This window comes from Cervus canadensis, chromosome 18, assembly GCF_019320065.1.
Source record: "Cervus canadensis isolate Bull #8, Minnesota chromosome 18, ASM1932006v1, whole genome shotgun sequence".
Classification (NCBI taxonomy): domain Eukaryota; kingdom Metazoa; phylum Chordata; class Mammalia; order Artiodactyla; family Cervidae; genus Cervus; species Cervus canadensis.
In genome coordinates, this window is record NC_057403.1 from 39189349 (window position 1) to 39201610 (window position 12262).

The window sequence follows — 12262 nt, forward strand, 5'->3', positions numbered from 1 at the left end:
CATACTGCTAGGCAACTAAGACCAGGCACCAAAACAAAGACCCACTGCAGCCAGCTTTTTAATTAAAAAAATAAATAAAATAATGTAAAATAAATACTGACTGTGTCCAATCAAGGCCAGAATGATGAAGGTTATACGGTAAATGTAGGAGTTTGCCAAGAGAAAATGTTTAGTCAAGGGAGTCAGGCAGTGAGACTTATCCTAATGTGTCTGAATGTCAATTCATAGACACTGCATAAAGTATTGTAGCATCCAAACTATTTTGTTTCTGTGGATCTGGTCACGACCTTTAATTATCTGTACTTGCTGTGGAGGCTGACGTGATCATCTGTGTGAATTCTGGCTCCTTGTTCTGATCACATCAATTCACTCAGAGCAGAGTAGAGAAATAATGTTCTCAGCAAGTTACATTTCCATCTGACATAAAAATGGACACTGAAGCCAGAGGACCGTTATGAAAGCAGATATGAAGACATATGGCAGCTAACATCTAAGCCAACACACGTTATCTCCTTCCAGTTGTATTTACACAAGATTTTTTTTCTTCTCTTTGCCCTCAATCGGTGGAAAGATGTTTTATTTTCTAGAAAGAACTGAGAGTGAAATTCTGGAACTAATCAACTTTGGCAAAACCAAGATAGTGGTTATTTGCCACTATGGTGGTAGATTGCCCAGGATCACATGGACCAAATGATTTAAGCCACTAAGAACAGAGCATAAACATTTCCCCACATCTGTGGTTGCTCTGTGAGCAGGAACCAACATGACTCACGATGAAAGTGCAGTCATAAAAGATCATGTATTATTATTGTATGGTTCCATTTACATGAAAGGTCCAGGAGAGGCAAATCTATAAAGACAGGAAGTAAATTATGGTTGCCTAGTTCTATGAGGAGAAACAGAGGGTGGCTGCTAAAGGCCACAGAGTTTCTTTGTTGTTTAGTCTCTAAGTCGTGTCCGATTCTTTTGCAACCCCATGGACTATAGCCCAGAAGGCTCCTCTGTCTGTGGGATTTCCCAGGCAAGAATACTGGAGTGGGTTGCCATTTCTTTCTCCAAGCGATCTTCCCAATCCAGGGATCGAACTTGCATCTCCCGCATTACAGGCAGATTCTTCACCACTGAGCCACACTTTCTTTGGGGGATGATAAAATGTTCAAAATTTGATTGCATAACTGAGCAGAGGGCCTTCCCAGGACAAACTCCTTCTCCATGTGCTCTGCCTGCCTCTTGTTTGTAGAAAACCTAGCCTCCTAAGGCCTTCCCCAGCTTCCCAAGAATATATTTAATCAAAGAGGTGAGAAAATACAGGGAGAGAGGAAAGCAGTTGAGCACAGGTAATGACAGTTTAGCCAATACACAAAGTCAAAGACCTTCAGCTCCTCTTCAAGGGCTGTAGATAATATTCTGAGCCAAATCCTTTGGGCTGTTTTGCAGCCACTGACACCCCCACCAGGTGGGAGAAGTTAACTGCGTGCTGCCCACAAGCACGGAGCCCCCAGACCAGCTGGAACCAGAAGGTTGACGATGCTGACTCCCGATCCACCTCACCACCGGCCAATCAGGAGAAGGTCCACGAGCTGATCACACACACAGTGCAACCCCTTCCCTCTCCCTCTCGCTATCTTTATAAACCTTTGCCTGAAAGCCATGGGGAATTTGCGCCTCTTGAGAATTAGCTGCCTAAACCCCTTGCTTGTTCTTGCTATAAACACTGCACCTTTCTTCACCACAATCTGCTTCATTAAATGGGCTTTTCTGCATGTAGGTGAGCAGACTGAGTTTGGTTCAATAACAGTTGTGGTGATGGTTATAAAACTGAATACATTAAAAATCTTTGAATTGTACACTTTAAATAGGTGAATATATGGCATGTGAATGCTATGTCAATAAAGCTGTTCCAAATAAAACTAAGTTAAATTAAAGTATAAACTCTCTTTACATGCAAATCCTGTCATTTGGATGCTGGCTGGCAACCAGCCTCCAATCTAACCTTTGTGCTCAGAAAGTCTTTTTGAAATCAAGGGGAGACATATTCTCAAAGCAAAAACAAGTATAATAAAAATGTCTTCTGCTTTCTAATTGTTCCCTTTGGGTTTTAATCCAAAGGGAGCAAAGGGCTCTCACACACAACAGTCTTAGTGATACTCTCCTCAGTCATTGCCTGGAATAGTTTGTTTTTTTTTTTCACTGACAAGTAAGTTTAATGTAGTTATTTTCATTAAGTTTTTATTGGTGTCTGGTTGCTTTACAATGTTGTGTTTCTACTGAAGAGCAAAGTGAATCGGTTCTGTGTGCATGCATGCGTGCTAAGTCGCTTCAGTCATGTCTGACTCTTTGCAACACTATGGACCGTAGCCCTCCAGGCTCCTCTGTCCATGGGATTCTCCAGGCAAGAATACTGGGGTGGGTTGCCATGCCCTCCTCCAGGCATCTTCCAGACCCAGGGACCGAACTTGCATCTCTTAAGTCTTCTGCATTGGTAGGTGGGTTCTTTACCACTAACACCACCTGGGAAGCTTGTTGTACGTATACATATATCCCCTCTTTTTTGGATTTCCTTCCTTTTTAGGTCACCACAGAGCACTGAGTAAGTTCCTTAAGTTATACAGTTGGTTCTCATTAGTTATGTTTTATGTATAATATCAATAGTGCGTACACATCGACCCCAAACTCCCAATTCATCCCACCAAACCCTCTTCCCCCATTGGTGTCCATATGCTTGTTCTCTGTGTCTGTGTCTCTATTTCTCATTTGCAAATAAGATCATCTATACCATTTTTCTAGATACCATATATATGTGCTAATACATGGGTTTTTTGTTTTTTTATTTTTTTTAATGGAAGGATAATTGCTTTACAGAATTTTGTTGTTTTCTGTCAAACCTCAACCTGAATCAGCCATAGGTATACATATATCCCCTCACTCTTGAAGCTCCCTCCCATCTCCCTCCCCATCCCACCCCTCTATATGAGGGGTGTTTTTCTCTTTCTGACTGACTTCATTCTGTATGACAGTCCCTAGGTCCATCCACATCTCTACAAATGACCCAATTTCATTCCTTTCTATGGCTGAGTAATATTCCATTGTATATATGCACCACATCTTCTTTATTCATCCTCTGTTGATAGACATTTAGGTTGCTTCCATGTCCTCACTTTCAGGTATAATTTCATTTACATTTATTTGCATATAGGAAACTGAGGTTCAGAAACATCAGAATTATATAGCAGTCAGGGCTTAGCTTTAGTAGACATACAGGGCTTTGTCCAAATTTCTTAAATACAACTTATTAACACAAAGATTTTTGGCAAGTTTTTACACCTGAGTTTTAGTCACCTCATCTTTATTAGGGATGATAATAATGCCTCTCTCATAGGCCTGTGAGAACTAGAGGAGAATTTATCCACACAAACATACGCGCACACATACACACACACACACACACACACACACACACACACATACACACAGATAGAATGCCTGGTACTTCAAATGAGTTTAGCAAATGGTTATTAAACTGGCCTCTGGAGTCTGACTACTTCGGTTCAAATGCCAGGCCTGCCATCTGCCAAAGCTCAATCATGTAAGAAGTTTGGCTTCTCTGTGCCACATTTCCTTATAAAATTGGGGACAGCAATGGACTTCACTAATGGCAGTGGTAATTCAGGGGACATGGGTTCTGTCCCTGGTCTAGGAAGATCCCACATGCCATGGGGCCACTAAGCCTGTGAGCCACGACTCCTGAGCCCTTGTGCCTAGACACTACAAGCTACAAGAGCAGCCACTGAGACTAGAGAGTAGCCCCTGCTTGTGACAACTGGAGAGAGCCCTCAAAGCAGCAAGGATCCAACAGTCAAAAATGAATAAAGTTTCCTGAACAGGGATCAAACCCATGCCCCCTACAGTGGAAGCATGGAGTCTTAAACACTGGACCCACAGGAAGTCCCTGTTAACTTAGTTTAGAGAAAGAGTTTTCTGCTATGATCACAAGGCCCTCATATACCGCCCTGCGCTATGCTTAGCTACACAGTCGTGTCCGACTCTGCGACACCGTGAACCCCACCAGGCCTCTCTGTCCATGGGAATTCTCAAGGCAAGAATACTGGGGTGGGTAGCCTATCCCCTCTCCAGGGAATCTTCCCGACCCAGGAATCTTCCCGAACCAGGGTCTCCTGCATTGCAGGTGGATTCTTTACCAATTGAGCTACCAAGGAAGCCCCAATACCTGTTTTCAGGAGAGCATATAAAGGTGGCCATTTTCATCTTGACCTTCGCCTAGCTCATTCATTTATTCATTCATTTTCCTAGTGCTTTCACTAGCCCAAGTTCAAATAATTTGCAATATATTAAGCTTCGATTTCCTTATCCTTGTTAGGAGACAAGTCTGACCAGATTTCTCACTGGATGCAAGATCTGGGTCTTCTATGTAAGGTATGTCTGAATGGAAAACAGCCTTGGAAGCTAGAGACACATATTTCATGAGATGTTTGGAGATTATCTCTCTGGAGATATGGCGAGGTAGTAAAGATAAGCCTTTTCCTCCTCTCTCCCTAGTGGAATCCTGCTTACATTCCAGGGGAATAACTGACCTCTCTCACCATTGGAAAGAATCACCAGTTTCCTAGTCTGAGGGCTCCTATCCTATGGGGCACCCCTCTGCATGAACAGGTAACCTCTAGCCCTCATCACCTTTCCCCATGGAGCGTGAAGCATGCGGAAAAGGTGCCCTGGCAGGTGAGTACTAAACCCTCCTTGTCTCTGACCCAAAGGTCTCATGTCTGCTCTAAGTATATAAAAACTCTAACAGGCTAACTCATAAGCTTACAAGTAAGGTAAAAATCTCAGACTTTTCTCAATTTCTGACTTAAGATTTTATAAAATGAATAATAAGAGTCAACCCTCTAGGATTTTCATCAAGACCATATGAAATAATGCATGCAAACACTAGCTATTATGTGTCAGTCACTGTGTCTTAATAGGGGCTTCTCAGGTGGCTCAGTGGAAGAGAATCCACCTGGCAAGCAGGAGACACGCGTTCGATCTGAGAGCACCTTCACTTTGACTCTGCATCTTGTTCTCTGATGTCTTCCAGCCTTGACAAGTGCTATTCTTTCATCCTGGTAACATCCTTCCTTTTCTGCTTAGGAAACTTGTACTCATTCTTCAGATTCAAGCCAGTGTTTCCTCCTCCAGATGTTTTTTCCCCATATTTTTAATCGAAGTACAGTTGATTTACAACATTAATATTAGTTTCAGGTGTACATGGATAAGGAAATGCAAACCACTCCAGTATTCTTGCCTGGAGAAGTCCATGGACAAACCTGGCAGGCTACAGTCCATGGGGTCGCAAAGAGTTGGACATGACTGAGCAACTATTACTCACTCACTCAGGTGTACACATAGTGATTCGGTATTTTTATATGTTATACTCCACTTAAAGTTACTACAAAACAATAGCTTTATTCCCCATGCTGTACAACATAGCCTTGTTATTTATTTTATATATGATAGTTTGTATCTCTTAATCTACCTTTCGCCTCTGTTCCCCTCTCCCTTCACTCTCCTCACTGGTAAACACTAGTTTGTTCTCTATATCTGTGAGTCTGTATCTGTTTTCTTATACACATTTGCTTGTTTTAGATTCTACATATAAGTGATAACATAGAGTATTTGTCTTTCTCTCATTTATTTAAGCATAATACCCTCTAGGTCCATCCACATTGCTGCAAATGGCAGAATGTCATCTTTTTATGACTAAGTAATATTCTATTACATACATATATGTGTGTGTGTGCTCAGTTGTGTCCAACTCTTTATGTGTGTGTGTGTGTATATATATATATATATTCATTATATCTTCTTTATTCACTCAATCAGTTGATGGGCACTTAGGATCCTTCCATATCTGAGCTACTGTCAATAATGTTGCTATGAACATTGGGGTGCATCTATCTTTTCAGATTAACACTTTTGTTTTCTTCAGATATATACTAACAGTGAAATTGGTGGACCATAAGTTAAAGTTTTAGTTTTTTGAGGAACCTCTATTCTGCTTTCCATAAAGGCTGCACCAATTTGCAACCCCACCAATAGTGTGCTAGTGTTTCCTTTTCTCCTCATCTTCACTAACACTTGTTATTTGTAGACTTTTTAATGATAGTCATTCAGACAGGTGTGAGGTGATATCTCATCATGGTTTTGGTTTGCATTTCTCTGATGATTTGAAGCTCCAATACATTGGCCACTTGATGCGAAGATCTGACTCATTAGAAAAGACCCTGATGCTGGGAAAGATTGAGGGCAGGAGAAGGGGACGACAGAGGATGAGATGGTTGGATGGCATCACCAGCTTGATGGACATGAGTTTGAGCAATCTCTGGGAGTTGGTGATGGACAGGGAAACCTGGCATGCTGCAGTCCATGGGGTTGCAAAGAGCTGGACATGACTGAGCGACTGAACTGAACTGATGACTAGTGATGTTGGCCCTTTCTCATGTGCCTATTGGCCATCTGTATATCTTCTTTGGAGAATCCAGGTGGTTTTACTTGACATCGCAGGTTGGATGTCTCTGTTCTGCACCTCTCTGGCAGCAGGATCTGTATTTACATTTATCACCACACTTAGGGAACCCCAAATCAGTTCTGCCCTTCAAAATGCTCAGTCTTATGGCAGATGCTGCATCTTCCTTTATAATTGCCCTTTTTAGCATTGTCCCCCCTAGGGTGATGATATGTTTTAGAAGGATACTGCTGGCTGTCCTAATGAGAATGCTCTAACAGGCAAGACCGGAGTCCAACAGTCTAGTAAGGGGCTTCTGGGGTGACCCAAGAGAGGGCTGTGATGTGACCACGTGGATGAGAGGCAGGTGCCTTCTACTTTCTGCGATAATGAGAACTGGGCCTGATCTCCAACTCAGCCCCTCCCTTGCTATAAGCTTTGGGCTCCAACTTCCTCCCAACTTATTGTGAGGAATAAATGAGGGAATAAATGTTTTAGTAGCTGTTCATTAGTATATTCTGGGGTCAACTGGGGAGTGTGGGAGGTGATAGAGAGCTGGATCAAGGATGACTTGGATTTCTGGAAATGGGTGAAATCAGAAATGACTCAACATTGAGCATGTCAGGTCGTGATGGGAGGGTGTCTTTGGGATCTGTGGATGGAATAGATTCAGGCCTTCACATCTCAACCTGAATCCTGGTCCTCACCCCCACGGGCAGGGCAGGGTGGACCCAGCAGAGGCAGCCGGAGGGACAGAACTGTTTGGGAAAAACAACAGGCCAACTATGTGACAGGCTAGGCCCTGTTAAAGGTGCTCTGTGTGGCCCTGGGTGAGTCACCTTCTCCATGTCACCCCTCCTGGTTCCCCATTCAGAAGCAACCCCCCTGACTCTGGGCTCCTAGAACCACCACATGACAGGCAGGTGCAGCTACCCCACAGCCCCAGCACAGAAGGGCATACACAGGACACGCAATGCCACGTGTGCGCTCCCTCTGGTCATAAGTAACCAGCATGAGCCCAGGGCTGGTCCAGGACCCAGAGCTAGTCACGATTCCAGCTGACAGGGGAGCCGGGGTCCTTCAGGTGAAGCATCTTGAGCGTGAAGCAGAGCAAAGGGAAACCAAGACACACCCAAGGGCCGCACGCAGGAAGCCACAGTTGGACACCTTTAATGAAGGGTTTTCAAAAATCATTTATTGAAATCCTTATAGTTATCAGGTAAAAACGGGAGGTGTGCTTCTCCAGAGTGACTTCACATGCACAGAAAAGTGTTTGGAGACATTTTGTGAGTCAGGGGGAGAGGTTTCCAGATGGTCCACCAGCCAAAGGCCCCAGTACATTCTGTGGGGGCCCTGGAGGTGCCCTCCAAACCTGAGGAGGGGCAGAGTCACCAGAAACTCCTCCCCCAGCCTCCTTCTGGCAAGAGTACCTGCACCCAGGCCTCCCTCCAAGCTCTTCTTCCAGGGCTGCACCTTTTCCTGGAGCAGGCTGGGCGTAGAGGACAAGGGTTGAGGGGATACAGAAGGCCCCGGTCCATCCAGAGAAAGGGCTGCTTCTTCAGAAGAGGTGGCCTTCAGCAGTACCATCCCCTCCCCACCCACGACCACAAAGACAGCCCAGCATCCCCTGCCCTGGCTCAGGAGCCTCCTCTGTTCTCCTCGGAACAGGAGGCCACAGGGCTTCTCGTCGAATGGGTCTGGAAGCCAGTACATGTCCACCTGTCACCATTCCCACACCCACACACACATGGGGCACACCCAGACGTCAACACAGAACCACACACTGCTCACTGACTTCCACGCGTACACACAAATGAATGACAGAAGGTCACACTCAAATGTAGTCATCCTCAGTGCACATGAACACTCTCCGAAGATTCCAAAGAGGACACGTTCCTACACAGCCACCATATACACATGTGCGCACGCACACACACACACATACACACACACATCCCCCACATACAAGTGGGCCCCTCATCAGTACTCTCTCCTTACACAGTTTATATAAACATCCACGTGGTAGCCACTGGGGGCGGCTGCTCAGATCCCCTGCTCCCTTTCCACTGAAGCAGGACTCACTTGCCAGGCAAGGTCATGCAGCAGGACAAGGGATGGGGGGAGATCAACGCACAGGTATAAAAGGCAGACCCCTCCCCCCAGTTCAGGATCACTCTTCAGGGCCATTATAGCTTCAGAGCCTTTGTTCTTGCTGAACAGTCCTGCTTCCGTCATTCCCTCAGGTGGTGATGGTGAAAGCGCTCCCCTTAAAGTACAAGTCTGTGCAAAGGTCTCCCTTTCCTTAAGGATCTTCAGTCCTCTGGCCTGGAGGAGACGATACCTCTTCTTCCTGCAGCCTGAGGCTGACCCGCAGCACCGATCCACAGCCTAGGCCTGGAGCAGAAGTCTGGAGGTGGTTCCCGGACAGGCCACCAAGGAGCTGACTCCAGGTCAGGAAGAGATCAGGGGATCCTCACAGCTGCAGCTGGTGCTGAAATTGGGAAAAGGAATCTACCCTTCATCTGGGCTTTTGTTCCCAGTCCCAAGCCCCAGTTGGCCAGGTGACCTTAGGCAATACTTCGTTCCTTTGACCTCAGATTCTCCATATATACAGTGGGAAGTCTGGAGTTTGGGACACAGGCTTCCATTGACATCTATAAAGGGCTGCATGGCATGGTCTAGATTTATGCTGTTCCACACGTGGTCCACTGGCCAGCAGCACTGGCCTAGCCAAGGAGCTTATAAGAAAAGCAGAATTACAGGCCCCACTAAAGCCTGCTGAATCAAAGCCTGCATTGTCACAAGACCCCTGGGTGGTTCCAATGCACATCACAGCATGAGAAGCACTGTCCTGAAGGAGCTCTGAAAGCCCTTTCAGTTTCTAGATATCTATGATCTACAACTTCACCTGCATTGGGATGGAGAGTGTGGGCCTTTGAGTTGAGAGGAGTTATTGATTTGCCAGCAAAGTTTTGTCTTTGTTGCTCTCTCATGACTATAGACAGCTCAGTTCCAGGCAGTTGGAACTCCAACAGAATTCCTGGCTGTGTGGTAAGAGTAATTTTTTAAATAATAATACAAACAATGATGAGGGTTGAGTATGGTGAAGAATTTCTTTGATTCAGGATCTCCTCACTATTAGACATTCCTGCCCCCTTTCACCCAGGAGAATGCAATAAACATTTGGATCTACCTGGAGCCCAAGGGGCTGACTTTTCTGAGCTCAGAAAAGTTCGTGGAAACACTTCCTCTGAGCCTGCCTGAGGGTGACCAGAAAATGGGAGAAAGGCTCCAGACGCCACGTAACAGGGCATGATATTATCAATAGTAATTTCCAACTGCTAGAATCCAGAGCCTGTGAATGCCTGAATCCAAGCATCACCCAGACTGCCTGGACCAAGGGCTTACATGTGGTTTGTTAAAACTGATTTAAAGGGAATGATAACTCCCTGGCAGTCCAATGGTTAGGACTCCGTGTTTTTACTGCCAAGGGCCCAGGTTCAATCCCTGGTCAGGGAACTAAGATCCCAAAGCCACACAGCATAGCAAAAAAAAAAAAAAAAACTGATGAACTTGACACACACACATATATATATATGACATATATATGACATATATATATATATATATGTGTGCTTACTTGGAAGTTTATATGTAAAATAAAGAGAATATAAATAAAGTACAGATACATGGTTGACTTGAGGGCAGAGGAGGCTGCCAGAGGCTCTCTGATTGCAATGGCAGATAGATGGATAAAAGAATTCAGTCAGTTCAGTTCAGTCACTCAGTCGTGTCCAAATCTTTGCTACCCCGTGGACTGCAGCACACCAGGCTTCCCTGTCCATCACCAACTCCCAGAGCTTGTTCAAACTCATGTCCATCGAGTTAGTATGCCATTCAACCAACTCATCCTCTGTCATCCCCTTCTCCTCCTGCCTTCGATCTTTCCCAGCTAATTAGCAGATGAGGACCAAAATCTGAAATGCAAGATTCGGGAGTCCAGGTCATTAATAGTAGGGTTGGGAGTGGGAGGTAAGAGGGTGAAAAAAAAAAACAACAACAAACCAGGAAATGGCCAGAAGAGGTGATCAGTCAGAAGAGGGAAGCCAACTAGCCACTGTCTTCTGAAGATAAGAGGCAGAAGGAGGAGAGCCACCCTGATGATGTTGAGAAGAAAGACAGGAACCAGTGGGGCAGCAGGGACAAGTTAGACAGTGAGGCGGGGCACTGGCCATGTTTTCTCCTTCCTTCCTCCCCAACATGCGAACCATCACACATCCTACAAAGTTCAGATCAAATGCCATCTCCTCCATGAAGGCTTCCCTGATTTCCACAGCTGGCACTGAGTCCTCCCTCCTGGGCCCTCCCCGGCTCTCTTTCCTCCAACTCATCTTTGCCACATTCTGCCTCGTCCTATTATAGCTTCCTTAAAAGGCAACTGGTTGAGAATTCCCTGGCATTCCAGTGGTTAGGACTCCATGCTTTCACTGCCAAGAGCTGGGGTCAGGGAACTAAGATCCCAAAAACCACCTGCCAAAAAAAAAAACAAGGTAATACTGTGTATCCTTTGTACTGGATTTGTGTGTGTGTGTCTCCTCCTTTAGACTCCTGCTTGGAATGGAAACGTGGTGGCTGAAGCTGTGACTGCCTCCTTGGACCACTGGGTAAGGGCCACACCTTCCAGAGGGTGGAGGCACAAGCTGGGCTGCTGAGGGCTGTGTGGGGCAGAAATGCCATCCTGGCCCTGGACTGCCTATCTCCAGATTTTTAAGTTAGAGAAATACATTTTATCTTGATTAAGCCTATTATTTTGGGTCTCTATTACATGAAGAGAATCCTAATTTTAACTGATACACTGGAAATTATTTCAGACTCCTTTTCTACTTCTACCTGCATTTTAATCACCAAACACTTTTGATTCTTCCTCCTTGATATGTCCAGATCTGTAACCTTTTCTCCATCATTGCTACTTCTACCTGAACTCAGACAATCAAGAATTTCTTGCCTGGTTTATTGTCAGCCTTCTTTTGACCTTGCCTCCCTATTCCTTGGACTCTCCTGGTGGCTCAGGGGTAAAGAATCCACCTGCCAATGGAGAAGACACAGGTTCATAGCTCAGGAAGATCCCCTGGAGAAGGAAATGGCAACCCACTCCAGAATTCTTGCCTGGAGAATCCCATGGACAGAGGAGTCTGGTGGGCTACAGTCCATGGGATCACAAAGAGTTGGACATGACTCGGTGACGAAATAACAATCCCACCCCTAACAACTGTCCTTTCCAATTCACCTTTCATACCAGTAGCTCAAATTTGCTTTCTTATGAGAAAGTAAAATGTATTTATTACAGAGTTCCACACCCAGAATGGTGATAATTGGCAATATTTTCTGTAATTTTTTATGAAGCAAATATGACAAAGTTGTCTTATTCTCTCCACAAGGGCAAACACCCTCTTGTGCCCTCCTGATCCTGAACTCAACTGTATCTGTGGTGCATTCTTTCAAACATTTACATACGTTTATGAGTAAATGTATGCTATGGTTTTGTGTATTTTCAAATTTTATCTAGGGACTTCCCTGGCAGTCCAGTGGTTAAGAAGACTGAGTCAGGGGTTAAGACTCAGTCTTCCAACACAGGAGCTGTGGATTGGACCCCTGGTTAGGGAACTAAGATCCTGCATGCTGCAGGGCGCAGCCAAAGCAATAAAAAAAATTAGTAATATGGTCACTTCTTTAAAAAATAATAAATAAAATAAAATTTTA